The sequence below is a fragment of the Monodon monoceros genome, unplaced genomic scaffold, assembly GCF_005190385.1.
Source record: "Monodon monoceros isolate NGI ecotype Baffin Bay Population unplaced genomic scaffold, NGI_Narwhal_1 Super_Scaffold_14, whole genome shotgun sequence".
Classification (NCBI taxonomy): Eukaryota; Metazoa; Chordata; class Mammalia; order Artiodactyla; family Monodontidae; genus Monodon; species Monodon monoceros.
Window position 1 is genome coordinate 6,409,363 of NW_021703770.1, and position 16,097 is coordinate 6,425,459.

Sequence of the window (16,097 nt, forward strand, 5' to 3'; positions counted from 1 at the left end):
GAGCCCGTCCTCTCGCAGGGCGCCGTCACCTCCTCCGCGGGGCTGATCCCCCGGCCCCCCTGGCCTCTCTTCCCCAGCCTTCCCACCCTGAAGGCGGCGGCCCCGGCGCGAAGTGTCGCCGAGACGTCCCCGCAGAGCCCCTCTCGGGGCGGCGATCCGGTCCCCGCGCCTGAGCCGACAGCAGTCCACGTGGCTCGGAGCTCTATATTCGGCTCGCAGGCAGCCCAGAGCGTGTGGAAACCCGACCGCGTCCGGGTGGAGGGAGTGACGCGGGGAGAGCGCCGGGCGGCGAGGGGCGGGCGCTGGGCGGAGGAAGGGGAGGGCCGCGCGCAGGAGAGGCGCCCGCCCGGCTCCGGCGCGCGCCCCGGCTCCTGGCCGCGGCCGGCCCCTCCTCGGCCCGCCCGCCTCCCCCTTCCGTTACACCCGGGGGAAGGTGTTCCCGAGACCGCTCCCATCCTCACCCCGCCTCCCCGCTTCTCCGGCTCCAGCCTCCGCCGGCGGAGCTCCACTATGCCAGACAGTTTCGACACTTTGCAAAGACAAAGACCAGAGGAAGGAGAACGAAGAGGAAGAGGAGGAGAGAGAGGAGAAAGGGGCGATGTGAGCTGGGAAGGGGGCGAGTGTTCGGGACACCCCCTTTTGATTCTCCTCCGAATCCCCTCATCCCCCGAAGCCCAGGAAACTTTCGCGTGTCTCCGGCCGCGGTGAGTGAGCGCGCGGAGCCGGGGGTGCGCGGGGGGCTGCATCCACCGGAGTTGGGGTCCGGCAGTTTCGCTTGTGTTCTCCGAGTGGAGGGGCGATTGTCCGCACCCGGGGACAGAAGTGGTGGGGAAGGATCCAGGAGGGTGTGACAGGAGGGTGGAAGTGGGTTGAAGACCTCAGGTGCCGGGAGGGAGGAAGGCAAATGTAGGAAGACCCCTTCCTTAGCAGCGGTGTCGCCGGGGTCTTTGGGAGAGGAAGGAGGTCGCAGAAGAGGGTCGGGCTCAGGGGTTTACAGCCGTTTCAAAAGCAGCTGTTGGGTGCTCAACGGGGAGCCTACACCGGGCCTGGGGCAGCGGTCCCCGGGGTGGCCCCAGTGACATTGCACTCGGCGCCGGGCTCGCATCTCCCCGGTGGGGGCCGCCGAAAGGCGGAGTGGCCAACGGGGTCGCCCTCCGGCGCTTTAGAGCGGAACCAGGGGTGCTGGGGCGCTGGGAGGCCGCCCAGTGATCCGGTCGGGCGGCCGAGGGATGGTATCCGGATGGTGCTTCCAAATCCGCTGCGAGCAGGCGCAGATCGAGGAGGTGGCCATCGCCCCCGGGGACACCGCAGGCCCGCATTGCTCCGGATACGGTGGAGAGGTTGGCACCCGGGACAGGACGGCTGGACGTAGCGTGGTGGACAGGGTGGGCGAAGGGGAGCGTGGCGGGGGTGGTGCCCGTGGCGACTTGAAACTCTGGGTCCGCCCCAGTCCCGGTAGGCGCCGCAGCTGCCGCGAAATAATCTGACAAAAGTTAGCAACTTGTCTGCGTCTCGGGTGTGTGACCCGCGCGGCGCAGGGGCCGCTCCTTGGGAGAGCGCAGGAGCGGTGAGCGATGCCACCGGGGCATAGCGCCCTGATGGGGGTACAACCTGATGCGGAATCCGGACAGGGGCGCAATTTCTAGCTCCTCCTTTCACTAAGCGAGAGTGTGTTTGAACTTGACCTTGCGGGAGGAAGCGCGGCCGAACTTGACGTGGGGATTGAGGCTGCTCCCCAGCTGGGCGCCGTCGCTGTATCCCGAGGCCTGGTCTCCTGGGAAGGGTGTTGGAATTATCTGGGCTCTGCTCTTCCGCCGGAGACCTGAGTCTCTCCTCCCTCCTACGCGAGGGTCCCAAACCGCACCTTCCACGCTCGGGGCTTGGTGGGGTCGCTGGGCGAGCGGACACGTGCCCGCTCAGAAGTCTGCGAGTGGTTGGGGGTTGGGCGGGTTCTGCGTGTCCCACAGAGGGAGACAGCCTTGACCCTGAGGGCAGTGACCTCCTCACTGCGTCGTCGCCGCATCAGGCATCCGCCGGGCTTTCACGCGCCCACGTCCGGGTACCTCGCGCCTCTTCCGGCTCATCCCCCTCCCAGGTCCCACGCCACGCGGATTTGTGCAGAGATGGTTCCCCAGGGAGACAGCGAGTACCCGCTCCCGCTCTGCGGCTGTGTGCGTGTGCGTGTGTGTGTGTGTGTGTGTATGTGTGTGTGTTGAGGTGGCGGGGGGGCGGTACTCGCCAGCGGGGAAAATGAGGTCGGCGGGGAACGAGGTTGTACAGCCGTCGCGCCTGGCACACAGTAGGTACGTACGAAGGCTGTCTGAAAAGGCTTCTTCGAGGGAAGGCGCTGGCAGAGGCCGGGACGTCCCTTGCCTCTTTCTCCCCACGTTTACTATTCATTTCGCATCTATCTACCCAGCCCAGCGCTTTTGGCTTCTAGACGTACCTTGCGCACCCACTACGTGCTGGGCTCAGAGATGGGCTCTTCTTAGACGCTGGGGCGAAGCCGCCAGGTTTTCTTTCCCGGGAGCTGCGGGAGAGCGTTCCCGACGTTCGGAAAAGGCGAGGTGCACTGCCCCCTGCCGACTACTCTAGAGATTGCCTCTTGGTTCCGAGGCAGGAAGGGGCGCGGCGGCAGGGTGCCTGGGGTCGCGCCCTGCACCTCCGGTTCCTACCCCCAAACACCATGGCCCGGCCTTTTTCTGAAATCCTGCGGTTAGCTGAAAAGACCGACCCGAGAGTTCACCATAATATGCCCCGATCTGGGTACGGAGTGGGGGTAAAACGGGGTCATTGCTCTTCCCTTATAAATACGTTATGCAAGATAAACATTACGTGTAATTGAGTGTGTGTGTATAAGTAGATATACATACGTATGTTCACATACTACATATGTGTATGTATATATTCACATGCCTCGATTTCAAGTTTGGGGGAAAGGAATTTCATCATAAGAAAAATTTATTTTGCTGAATAAGTGACCGAATAAGTAGGGGGTCCTTTCCCGACCTTTGAACTATCCCACAGGCGTGGGAATATGCTACCCCTGTGTTGTGCTAGGCCTGCATTTGCTGTCCAGGTCTGCGCTGGGGCAAGGCCAGGGCCTGGGCCCCAGCAGAGTCTTACCTTCACTTCCCTCTGCTGGCGGGGGGTTAGCACCCCCATGGAGCACTGGGTTTAGAGAAAAAAAAAAACCAGGAAGTGTTGCCAGAAGTAATGGCGGAGGAATTTCTTTAAGGGCTGAAGATATGCTCCTGCAAGCTCTATCAGCAGATGGAAGCTGGCTCTTAAGCAGCCTCCTGCTGACCTTAGGACTGTTTCCACTTTGGCGGTACAGGCCGGGCACTCCCCGGCTGGGCTCACCAGCACCTGAAGTCCTGAAGTCGGGGACCTGCCTAGTGCTGGTCGTCGGAGCCTTCTGGTGCCCCAGCTTTGGTGGGCTGGATCCATCGGTGGGCCGAGTGGCGAGGGTTCCTCGGGGGTCCTGGGGCCTCGCGGGTGCGTGGGACTCTGTGCCAGGTGGGTACACCTCTCCTCTCTCCACCACCAGCCCCAGGAACATCACCTGGAGACAAGCTGTCTGCAGCCCCGTAGGAAGGGACCCCTTAATCTTCTGGTCAGTTAACTCTGTCTGAATCCGTTGTTGACTCAAAAGCATTATATTTGGACAGGGCTTTTGCCTTGCAGAATCTAAACCTTAATCCTCTTCTAGGTTCCCTCCCATACCACAAAAAGCAGCCAAGAAAGCAAAAAATAAAATCGACCAGTTATCTTGTCCATACACGGCTTCCCAGTGAGTTCTCTGTATGCATCTGAACACACACACCACAGGCCGGAGGAAGAGCTGGCCTGGTCACAAAGAATTACTCTAGAATAAGGCTTCCATACACTTTGGTCAGTTATGGAACCCTCTGGAACCTCCAGCACTGCCAACCCCCCTGCAGAGCGGAGGATCTGGGCACTCTCTTCTCAATTTGGTCCCAGGAACCCAGCCTTGGGCCCCAGCAAGACCCAGCGTTCTAGCCCCAGGGCCAGCACTCAGTTATGTGACCACTTAAAACCCAGACTGTTTCAGGCTCTGGGTCTGTGTCACTCTGGGCAATGAGAGGTGTGGAGCTCTGCTGACATTACCTCGGGGGCATTAAGGCCTTTCTTTGCGAAAACAGTGACCTCCTCCCATGTGCTTTTGCCTCCAGCTCCGTCCTCAGAATGCTTCAGGCATCCCTGGCATCACAGACAACCCTAGCCCACCCCATGCCAACTGTGTACCCCCTTTCACTCCTGGAGCCTTGAGAAGCCCACCCTCACTTGGCAAAGTTATTCTCCAGCAATTCTCAGCATTGGGTATGGAGACAGGGCCCAGAAGCTTCCGGCTCTGGGGTGACATCTGTTAGGACTCTCCAATGATGCATATTGCAAATAGGGACCACAGGGACCTCTCCAGGACCTAGGTGTTTCCCACTGTAAGAGCTGAGATGTTCTTAGAAATCATTTTGTTCAACTAACTCTTTCATTTTATGCAAGAATACTGAGGCCCTGTGGAGAGGTCACAGGGACCTGCAGTGACAGAGCTGATCTAGACTGCTGGCTGGTCTCAAACTTTAAATAGATTAGCTGTCTGGGCTCCCCCTTCCCCAAGCCCACTCATTTCCATACACTTATGTCTCTTTTTCATTGTTGGAGACAAATATATCCTTGGAGATGAAGCTAAATCCGGCCTCTGTACCCTGACACTGAATTAAATCTCGGAGACAGTTTTGGGTGAAGTAGAAAAGCTTTATTGCTTCACCGGGCAAAGGGGGCCACAGCGGGCTAATGCCCTCGAAACTATGTGTCCCAACCTGGAGGGGGTAGTGAGAAGTTTTATGGTAATGGTTCAAACAGGGCGTGATCAGCTGGTGGCCATTCTTCTGACTGGTTGGTGGGGAGGTACGTGGGAGTCGGCATCATCAACCTTCTGGTTCCACCTGGTTGGATTGTTTCGGTTGAACCAACATTTATTAGGAACTTATTGTCTCCCAGGCACCATGCAAGGTGCTAGAACTATAGAGATGGAAGGACATGTGGTCAGTCCTTGTCCCCTCCATCCCCACCCTGCCAGAGGTCACGGTGTCGTGGGGAGGTGCATGGGGACATGAAGAGTTACTCTATAGTGGGGGTTTGCACTAGAGCAGAAATACGCACTGGCCGAGGCAGGGTTTTGACAGAGAAGAAAAGAGATTCGTCTACCTGGGGGACCCATGGAAAGATTCATTGAGGAGACAACCCACGGGTACCTTGGGGAATTCTTCCAGGCACAAGTCAGACTGCAGGAGAGCAAGAGTGTTTTCTTGAATGCATAGAACTGGTATCGAGTCAAAGTGGCGTGTGCCCTGTACAGGTGCGCAAGAAAAATAAAGTAAAATAACAATAACAAGAGGTCTTTTATGCATGGTTCAGCAGAGGGGAGGGAACTGGAGATTTTAGGGGTTCGGTGCTTTGGCCCCCGGTTCCCGCGCTGATCTCCGGTTTGCTTCTGTGGGATTCATCCTTGCTACTCAACCAGAGTGCAGGTCCCTGAACCCTGCAGTCCTCCAAAGGCTCTGGGCTTCAGAGTGATGGTGTGTAAGAATGCCAGTGGCTGCTTTGGCTTTAAAAAATAAAATTCGATGCTTTATCTCTAATGCTCATCCTTAGACGAGTATCAAGTTGGAGGAGCTGATTTGGGAGAGAGCAGTGAAATGGCGCAGCAGGCAGCGTGGGGGGGGGAAAGCACCCAGGTTTTCAGGATCACGCTGCCCAGGTCGAGCTGGGTGAGCTCGGGCAAGCCCTGCACCTCCGTTGGCCAAATCTGAGTTGCAGGTGGGCGATTATCCCCCCAGGAAGTGGGCCACTATGAGGATGAAGCAAGGTCATGCGTGAGAGGATATTGCCTGTGGGGCTGGGCTCCCAGAGCCCCCCTCGACCCAGTTAATAACAGTCTGGTTCCAGAGGGTTCTAAGAGGAAGTGCTGCTGGCTGGAGATACTGCCTCGGGACAGAGCATGTGGGAATAGAAGAGGTGACTGGAGGTGGAACGTTTTGGGAAGCTCATGGAAGAACACTGGAAACCCGAGGCTGGCTTTAATGTTCAGTGGTGGGTAAAAAACCCACCCTGGAAGCAGCAAGGCAGAATAGCTGGTTTGGGGTAGTAGCATTCTTTTCTCATTCCTGCAGGTTGCCTAAGCGTTTAAAGTTTTCTTTTTCCCTTGGGCATGACCTGGAGAGTTCCCGGGAGCGGTGGCACCTGGGTTGGGGGAAAGGGATGCTCTGCGCCCTGAGCCTGTCCTGGCTCAGGTGGCCTGGCTGGTCAGCAGGCCGTGTGGCATGTGTCAAAGTTGAAGGCACCTGGAGTGGACTCTGTAGTGTCAAGCCAGGGACAAGTGTTAGAGGGACGGCCCTGGTGTCAGGATATTTCCTCCCGTTAGGGGCACCGCTGGCCCAGGGTTCAGAAGTGCCCCACCCGAGTACTGATCCTGTTCTACCTGCTGCTGCCCATGACCTTGGGGACATCATTTGTTGATGGAAAAAAAGGCACAACCTAAAAGTCGAGGTTGATAATTATGGGTTTTTTTGGTGGACTTTCTGAGGACTTCAAGCCGGGGAGACAGCTTCTCAGATCGCTCTGAGGGACTGCCCCAAGTAGGTCAGGGAGGAACCAGGATGTAGAGGGGTTTTTGCCACAAAGACCAGGTAGTTCGGACATCAGAAGATTACCACTAATGAGAGAAAACCAGACATCTCAAGTGAATGAATTTGGCACTTTTCTGTGTATGGGAAGATGCATGTCTGGGCTCATTGAAATCATTCCTTTGATGTGCATCTCAGCTATCTAGGACAAGTATCCTGTCCTTTCCCATCCTGAGTCCCCTCAGGATGTACCTTTGGGGGTGGCTGCAGGGTCTGAGGGTCCATTGCCATCCTGCGCTCCCTCAGGGGTGACTGTAGTGTCCTGATGGCTGCAGCTTCCTTTATTCGCTGAGACGGCAGCAGCATTTTTCATCCACACACTTAAGCTCTGAATCTCCATTTCCTCAACTAGTAGAGGGTAATATAAATCCCCCAAGACAGGATGAGGCTGATGAACAGGCCTTCTTGATTATAAATTGAGTAACATCTACTTCTTATTAAATGTTTAGTGTGTGCCCAGTGCAGTGGCAAGTATTCTAAACTTCAGATCATTTTGTGTTCCGGTAGAAAAGATGTGCACCCACATTGAGTGGAGAGTTTTAGTAAAGAGTGTTTAACAGAGCTGGGAGCAGTATTTAGGGAAATCAGTAAGGGATGTAGCAGTACCTGGGCCCAGTGACCACGCCCCACCATTCCCATCCCCCCCAGAGGAAGCAGAGGGAGGGGTGGGGGAGAGGAACCAGGAGAGCACGGCAGTAGGAGCTGATAGAAGCTTGTGGAAGAGCCTCCCCCTTCCCCCTGGCAGGGAGGGGACAGGAGGATACGCTCTGCCACCTGGCTCTGTCCTGCCTGCCCCCACAATCCCTGTGTCACCAAGAGACGAGCCCTCCCAGCAGCCAGAGGCCACGGGCCTCCTTGTTGGAGCTTCTCAAGGGCATGACGGGATGAAGACAGGTCGCCTCTGCGCTCACAGCTCTTGGCACCTGACCCTATTCGGACCTCCGTCCGTCTCTTCTGTGTGCTCCGCTGGGATCAGGGCCCTCCCCGTTCTGCAGACACACCGAAGGTCACGTGGTCTTGCCCACACCCGGATCTTCCGTGTGCCTGGAATTACCTTCATGGGAAGTAGGTGACTCCTGGGGAAGGAATAAGCCCACATTTCCAGCTGCCTTGAAGCCCCATCACACATCTTCCTCCGCTCACCCTTTGGAGCTCCCAGCACCCACCCTTCCCACCTTGAACTGTACAGGTGAGGAAGTTGAAGGTCAGTCAGGTGAGCAGGTCCACATGGGCTTAGGATACGGCCTCTGACCTTGGTGGAGCCACCTCCCTGCATCCCGGCCCCTCAGGGCCTTGCTGTCTCTACCTCGCCCCCTTCTCCCGTCTGAGAACAGTGGCAAAAGATCCCATAAACGAAGTCTCAGCATCCCCGCTAGATCCTAGAGTCAACTCAGGGACCCAAAGCTGTATCATCATAACAACGCGGTACAACACAGCAGCACATAACAACCACAGCTGCCGTTCACAGCTCATGCAAAGTAAGTATGGATGCACCTGACCAGAAACAGGCTTGGCCGAGAACTAGCTTTTAGCATTATTAGGAAGCCAGAGAGTGCCGCCCCCAGGGGAGGCTTAGAGCATCAAGGTGGGGTTCTGCTGGTGAGACTCAGGTAGGCACATAACAGTGGAACCTCCAGAAAGGAGCTGTCAACCAATAACTCAGACACTTTGCTAGATAATTTCCCTGCTATTTAATTATTTTGCCTGTAAATGATTTTCTCCCGGGGGAGGGAGTCAGCTAAGTACATGGAGTTAAAAGTCATAGAACAACTGCATGAATAGAGTTTAGGAGAGAGCAAAGAGGAGAGAAGAAAGCTGCAGGCAGTCTTGGAACAGGGAAGCTTGCCCGCACATTTTTGGGGGTAAAGTGATGAACGGTGTGTGTTCTGTCCTTGAGAAGGATTTCAAAGACTACAGTTTCACTTGTTGGATTTTCTAGAAAACCCCGAGAGTTCAACCTTGGAGCCTAGTGATAGGTGGTCTCTGGGTTCCCCTGTGCTCAGGGCCTGCCATCAGCACTTCTACCTCCACTGAGCTAAGATGTACACATTCCCTCCTCAGTAAGAGCGGATCATTTCTTTAATACTAGATCCCTAGTCTTTATAACAGCCCTGTAAGTCACTGTTTTGTACTTTTTTCCTAACCCATTTTACTGATGTGGAAACAGGCTCACAGAAGGGAAGCCACTTGCCGGAGGTCACATAGCTAGAAAGTGGCAGAGCCAGAATTCATGATGGTTCCATATCTGCCCGAAGCCCAAGATCTCAGGCAGCATGCTGTGTGATTGCCAGGATCGTCCTGTGTCTCTAGATCAGGGGAACCAGGAAGGGGGGGCAGCTGCCTCCGGAGGTGCAGCTATGAAACACATCATACCAGGTATCTGTTCCCAACCGTAGCCCAAGACATGTGCCATCCCACCCGACAGGCATGACAAATGGACCCAGGTTCTGTAACATCCTTTTTGGAAGGAGGTTCTAATTTTTCTCCACGTGCTATTTGCCGAGGCCTGGGGCTCCAGGCATTTTCCCTGATTCACCCATTTGGGGCTGGTTGGATGGGTTTATTTAGCCCTCGATAGTCTGGCTGGATTCTCAGATCTCCACGAGGATCCCTGCGTTGCTGATTGCAAGCACTCATCCTTTGGCTTGTCCACATAAATTGAATTCAGAGAGCCCCACGGTGCCTGGGGAATTGAGGAAGGACTGAGCAGGAAGGCTTGGTATAAAGTTTGTCATCAGGGGGTGGAAACCTGCCCAGATCCCTAGACAGGTGTCTCTCGGCAATCTGCTTCAAGAAAAATGAACAGTGAAAGTTGCTGTTGCAACACTGAAAACTTGCCTTTTAATAACATCTTCACAGTTGAGAGAAGTGTTTGTTGTTCCGGTTACTTGAAAACGCTGTTAATCCTACCACCTGGTGGAGAGTTTGATGAATAAAAACTGTTGCTTGGGAAACATGTTAGTTGCCACCAAGAATGTTTTAGTGGGGGGTATTCCTGGGTGTTTCTGAAGCGTATCCTTAAATTTTAAACTTCAGTCTTTTGGCAAAAAGGAAATTAAAATGAAAAGGAGAGATTAGAAGGTAGCGCGGCTGTGTACCACACTTGAGGGAAATTTCAAATGAAAAACACACCTTTCAGAATGGTCTGAAGAATTGGTTCCAACATAAGAGCCGCTTCTGTTTTTCTGTCTGTAACCTATGAAAGGGAAGAGACTGAGCTAAGTGAAAATCATTGGTGAACTACAGGATTATAGAAATGAAACTGATGTCTCTACAATGCCAAACATCCAAACAAGGAGGAAAAAATGTACTGGCCCTGGGGACAGTTTGGAATATCAGAATACCCCCTGCATCGTTGGGAACCTGCCCCTGGGATGGAGTAAAAGGGTTTTCTCTTTTTCTCTGAACATAAGCTGTAACCGTTATAGGAGAGGTTGGAAGGAAGTTATGTGTGAGTCAATTAAATGACAGCAAGTTACAAAGGTTGCACATTTAAAGAGCGTGAAATCAGAAGGAATTGTAAAATCCAAGCATTTGCAAAGATTCTTAGCAGCGCCCTTGTTCAGCCTTCCTCTTCCAGACTTCAGTTATTTATCGACCGAGTCATTCACTGATTCACTCAATAGAAGTACTGGCTCTGCCACTTCCTTGCTGTGTGACCTTCAGTGTGTTTCATAACCTCTCTGTGCCTCCATTGCTTCATCTATAAAATATGGATAATAATAGTACCTACATCTTGGTGGGTACTAAATACTTGGAAAGTGTTTAGAACAGGGCCCTGCAGCGTGCCTGCTTTAAAGTGCCTGCTGAGTACATGCTATGATCATCATCTTTCGAGTTAGGAAATCCCTTGCTCAGCTTCCCACTGAAGTTTCCTCACTTCAACTCCACTATGTGGTTATCCCTCCTCTGCTTGAATGCTGCCAGTGGTAGCCAGATCACTGCCCCACACAGTGGCCCTCTGACCTCTGGACACCTCTGTGGATTAGAAAGCTCTTCCTCATACAGAGCTTCCAACCATGGAGGACTTCCTGGAGGAGGTGGTAGGGTGGGGGTCTCCGGAGCTGTCTAAATTTAAGGCTGGGAAAGTTGGCTGGGCTTAAGAAGCTATGGTGTGGCCCCTGGACACTAATGGTAGATGAGGTCCACCTGAGACTTTGGACATGACATTTTAGCCATTCCCTGCCTTGTATTTCACTGCTAAGACAGCTCAGATGGAGGCCTGACCCGTGTGATTCCTCAGCCCGTTAGCAGGTAGAGCCAGGGTGAGAAGCCAGCCCTTCGTTCAAGGCTGCCACGGCCGACTTTCACCGCTGGCTTTTCCGCCCGACTTGGGCAGCTCAGGGTTGTCCTAGAGCTTCTGGTGCCCATCTGCACGCCAGAGCAGGGGACACGGCAGCAGGCACGGACCCGGGTGCCAGGACTCCTAGATGACCCCACTGGGTGGGCCCCCTCCTCTAGGGACCCCCATCGTGTCTACACCTCAGCCTCCCAGACCACCCCCGACCCCCAGTCTCCCTGACCTCCTTCTCAGCAAGTCAGGGTTGGCTTTTGTGAATTCTGCCATCTCTCTGCCCTTGTATCCTTCCTGAGTTTCTGCCCGGGAAATGCTGGACATTCTGGACTCGTTTAACCTTCTAAACAGGGCTTTTCGGTCCTTCTTGTTAACAGTATTTCGACAGTTGAGGACACTGAGGCTCATGGAAGTGGCGGCCCCCTCCAGCCATCCCCGCCCTGCCAGTGTCTGACCTCGCGCCACCCAGTGTCTGACCTCACGCCACCCACGTTCCTCCCACCCTCCTTTTGCATTGTTCTGAGAATCAGATAAGAGGCTCCTTCACTAAACCCTATTTCGGGGGCTATAAATAGGACACTTAATGGTGGCACTCGGGGTCCCATCACCAGGGACAGAATCTGTGTGATGCCAGCATGTCCTCCAGCCCAGGGTTTTCATGGTCAGCACAAGATTCTTCCCTCCCTCCCTGCCTTCCTTCCTTCCCTCCCTCTCGCTCTCCCTTCTTTCTTTTTCTTCCTTCCTTCTTTCCCCTCATCCACAAAATCTTGTCCCAAAGTACATAGTTAAGCCTCCTTAATTAGGCCGTGGTTGCCTAGAAGACAAACACATGCGTATTTCACGATTCTTCTCAGTTCTGGCAGACAGGGAACAGTGCCCATCAGGAGGCCCCGGGGGAGGCTGCCCAGCCTGTCAGCATCTCCTTCCTCTGAAGGCAAAGTCAGTGTAGCCCACAGGAAGGCCACGAGGGCACCGCTCACCCGGAGGCCAAGGGGGCAGAGGGATCAGCAAGGACCAGGGGGAGGTCAGGGCCACTGTTTGTTAGGTCTGGGGCAAGTGCCTTCTGTGTCCAAGCCATGTCAGTTTCCCCACTAGTGCTCTGGGGACACCACCACCCATCTTTCCGGCCGAGAGTTGAGATAACTCAAGCAGGAGAGGGTTGGGGGAAAAGCCCCAGAGAACAGATGTCTTCAAGCTGGAAGATGGGTGGGAGCTGCTGACAGTAACAGTGAGGGTGGGAGAGCCATTGGACGGGGGACCCTGGGGAGCAACCCACAGATGGAGCCGGGGCACCTCCCCAGTTGTGTGGTTGATGGAAGGAGGAAGAGAGGAAAACAAGGTGCCCGCCTGGGGGGTCCTAACCGTCCTGCCTTCCTCCAGTCTTGAGGAGCGATCAAGGTGTCTCTTCCTGCACGCAGAAGGAGATTTAGCCAGACGAGGCACACAGTGATGCTAGAACGTTCTTGAAATTCATATCTGTCTAAGTGATGCTGAAGAGTCACCCTGACCCGCTGTAAATTCCACCGCCCACCACGTTTATTTAACCGTGGATCGGGTCCTGTTCCAGACCCTTTCCTTGCCGTTACTGCTCACAAAATCCCACTGGCGGGCTTCCCTGGTGGCGCAGTGGTTGAGAATCTGCCTGCTAATGCAGGGGACACGGGTTCGAGCCCTACTCTGGGAGGATCCCACATGCTGCGGAGCAGCTAGGCCCGTGAGCCACAACTACTGAGCCTGCGCGTCTGGAGCCTGTGCTCCGCAACAAGAGAGGCCGTGATAGCGAGAGGCCCGCGCACCGCGATGAAGAGTGGGCCCCACTTGCCACAACTAGAGAAAGCCCTCGCACAGAAACGAAGACCCAACACAGCAAAAATAAATAAATTAATTAAAAACAAAAGTACCAATGCCACTGTGGATGTGAGGATTAAATTAGTCAGTGCTTTAAAAAAAAAATAATCCCACTGGCCCAGGTTCAGAGGAGGAAGCAAGATTCTGAAAACCTCATTAACTGGTACAGAGTGATGCAGCCAGTGAACAGGGCAAGCTTGTAGAGAATGCCTGTCCGCGGGTTGACATTTGATCAGACGGCCGTGGGAGACAGTACTGTCCCAGAACAAAAAAAAGAGCAAAAGGTGGGGGAGCGTTTGTCCCCACGGACCTGGACCTGGGGTCTCTGGCCCTCCAGCAGCAAGAAAGGCAAAACATGTGGGTGGACGGCTACCTCCTTCACACCCAGGGAGCTGTGCTTACGGTCTGCATCACTGATGGAATCACGTAACGTACAACAGGGTGTGCAGAGATGCGTGTGGTGGAAATGTGCATCTGTGTGCGATGGCTGGTGTGTGTGTGTTTCTGTAGGGGGTGGCATGTGACCGCTGTCCAGTGCTTGCAGACACCTTGATCAGGTTGAGGATGTGATTACGGAACTGGGGAGAGGGCGTTCCCTCTCTTGCAGTGGGGTTTTCCCCAGGCGAGTGACTTACGCACAGAGGCGTTAACGTGAACACGTTTGTACCCCCAGCACCCAGCAGAGTGTATGCAGAATGTGCGGTGGGTAGATGCTAGTGTCATTTGTGCATCAACAAATATCTCTGAGATCTGTTATGTGCCAGGCACTGTTCTAGGCAGACAAAGACCCAGGGAGTTCACATCCTGGCAAACAGCGGGGAAGGGAAGGGATTGGCCGTGAGCAGGAAAAAATAGCAGGATGGGGGGGCCAGCAGGGGGACCCCGGGGGAGATCACAGTGTAGGTGTGGTGGTCCAGGAAGGTCACTCTGAGGAGATGTTTATGGAACCACGTCCCACTGCTGATAGGAGAGAACAGACGGTGAGGGTGGGGAGAGCAGGGCCTGCCTATCAAAGGACAGGCAGAGGACTCATTTACTCTCCTCCAGGGGCTGTGGCCTGCCCCCTGCAGAGCCAGGCCTGTCTTCTCCAGTGCATCCTTTCCGGCCTGAAGAGTCACATGCGTGGGCTCTCTCCCTCAGAGCTCAAGCATTTCCTCCCCCCAAATAAATGTTATCAGCTGGACCACAGACAGACCGCAGGCCAAGGCATTCCGGGTAGATAAGAGCACAGCCTGGCAGTCTTTAGATACGAAAATGGACAGCAGTGGAAAGCCTGGTGGAATTTCTGTTGCTGATAACCTTTAAGAAAAGAGCACTAGTTACAGGAGGGTTGTTTTCCTGAAAGAGAGGAGCCATCTTTGAATATCTGAGAGGCTGTCAGGTGAAAAAGGATTAACCCCTTCTGGGCAATTTTGAGGAGAGAATCCAAGTGGAATGGGTGAAATGAACAGATTTCAGTTCACGGAGTGTTATCCTTCTCATCCCCTCATTCATTCATTCATTCATTCAGCAAACACACCTAGGTGCCCGGCACTGTGCCGACACTGGAAGTGTGACAGAATAAGGTAAGGGCTGTGTCTTCAAGATGTTAATAATTTAATGGGAGAAACAGACGGATTAACAAATCAGTGGTATGTTGAGATGCAGTTCCGTGACGCCTGAAGCTAATACAATTTGGGAGTTCTCTTTAAGAAGAATACAAGGTTAGGAATTTAAAATGCAAGCCCTAGATTAATGGGGAGCCACTGAGGGCCCCTGGTGCTTACCCTTCCTTGGCCTGGCCCAGGCATCCTCTGGGAGAGGTGAGAGGGCACGAGGGTTTGTTTCCTGCGAGGCTGGATGAACACTTGGCAGAAAGGCTGGCAGTGGGAATTCTGGAATTCTGGTGGTAGGGCAGCCTCACCTTCTGGGTCCCCCGAACCCTTGTTCTTGGGCTAAAGACCCTTTTTCTCTTAGCGCTGCTGCGATTTTCAAAGGTGCTTTCCTTAAAGTCCCGCAGGCTGACCTTGTGATCGCAATTCCGGGACAGTGTTCTGTGGAATCGCCTGGCCTTCAGGAGCGTAAGTGCTGGTGGAGTGGCTGTGAGCACTTTACAGAGGGCTCACCGGGGCTCATACGCTCTCCTGACAGCCCCCGATATTGACACCTTTAACCCTACAGCCACTCTGCGTGCCAGCTGCTGACATTCTCCCTGTTTTATTGATGATGGAACCAAGACACAGAGTGGTTAGGTACCTCACTCACAGATGCACAGCTAATAAGTGGAGGAGCCGGGCTTTCAAGCTACCTAGCCTGCCTCCAGGGCTCCGTGCCCTTGCTGCATTGCCTCTCCAGGGTCCTCGCTGTTTAACTCTTTTCTAGCAACATTCTGGAAACATCCAGAGGGGCCAGCATGGGAGAGTGGCTATAGTACATACGTAGAATGGGCTAATAAGTGTTTGATCCGTACAAAGAGTTCTTACCAGCATGCTGAAATGCTTTCATTAGGTGTGAAGGTGGGATACATAAGAAATAACACTGTCAACAGTGTTAGCAGTGCTTGAACCCCCTCTCAGCCTTTGTACCCTCACCTGGACGGCGGTTATAATGGCTCATTTCGTTCACGCATCCATTCAATAGGCTTTAACTGAGACCGTCATGCGCCTGGTACTGGGAATATGGTGGTGACAAACTCAAGCATGGCTTCTGCTCTCCTGTTGATTACTTTTGGTCCAGCTTCTGATTGCACAGTCTGTCTGTGCTTTCTCCCTCTTTGTTGCCTTACGTGTACCTTCCCGAGGCCCTGATTGGCCCCCAGCCCCAGATCCAGCCCTGCCCAACACCTGTTGCCTCATTTGTAAAATGAACCAGGGACCCACAGACCTCCTGGACTTCAGAGTGGCTCTTCACAGTTGTCAGCGGGCATACCTCACATCATTACCATCTTCTAGAAAAGGTCAGGCTCCTGACAGCTGCAGGGATTGCCCTCCTCCCTGGATGTTCAAAGATCCAGCCCCGGTGGACAGCCGGGCTGGAAGGGAGGAAGCCAGGGCCCTAGAGTCCAAAGAAGAAGCTTCAGGACAGCTCTGCCATTGCCAGCTGTGCGTCCTTAACCTGCTGAGCTTTGTTCTTTTGATAAATGGGGCCAGTCCCACCCACCAGGGGAGATGGACCCCACGGGGACATGCAAGCTGTAGCAAGTTCAAGGCCCTGGAGTGGGATCCCCCTGGCAGGCACCGGCGTCTGTCCCTCTCCAGCTGTTGGGCAGG

At 54.2% G+C, this 16,097-nt stretch overlaps 1 protein-coding gene across 2 annotated transcripts in view; it reads left to right on the forward strand.

The window, feature by feature from the left end:
• Positions 1 to 398: 398 nt before the first annotated feature.
• Positions 399 to 16,097, forward strand: part of ST3GAL1 (ST3 beta-galactoside alpha-2,3-sialyltransferase 1) — an 83,808-nt gene continuing 68,109 nt past the window's right edge. The window contains exon 1 of one of the 2 annotated variants that reach the window (XM_029222799.1): positions 399 to 704. The gene's annotated coding sequence lies outside the window, so the exon portion shown is untranslated. The remainder of the gene's footprint in view (positions 705 to 16,097) is intronic. The other variant, XM_029222793.1, reaches the window with a different exon arrangement.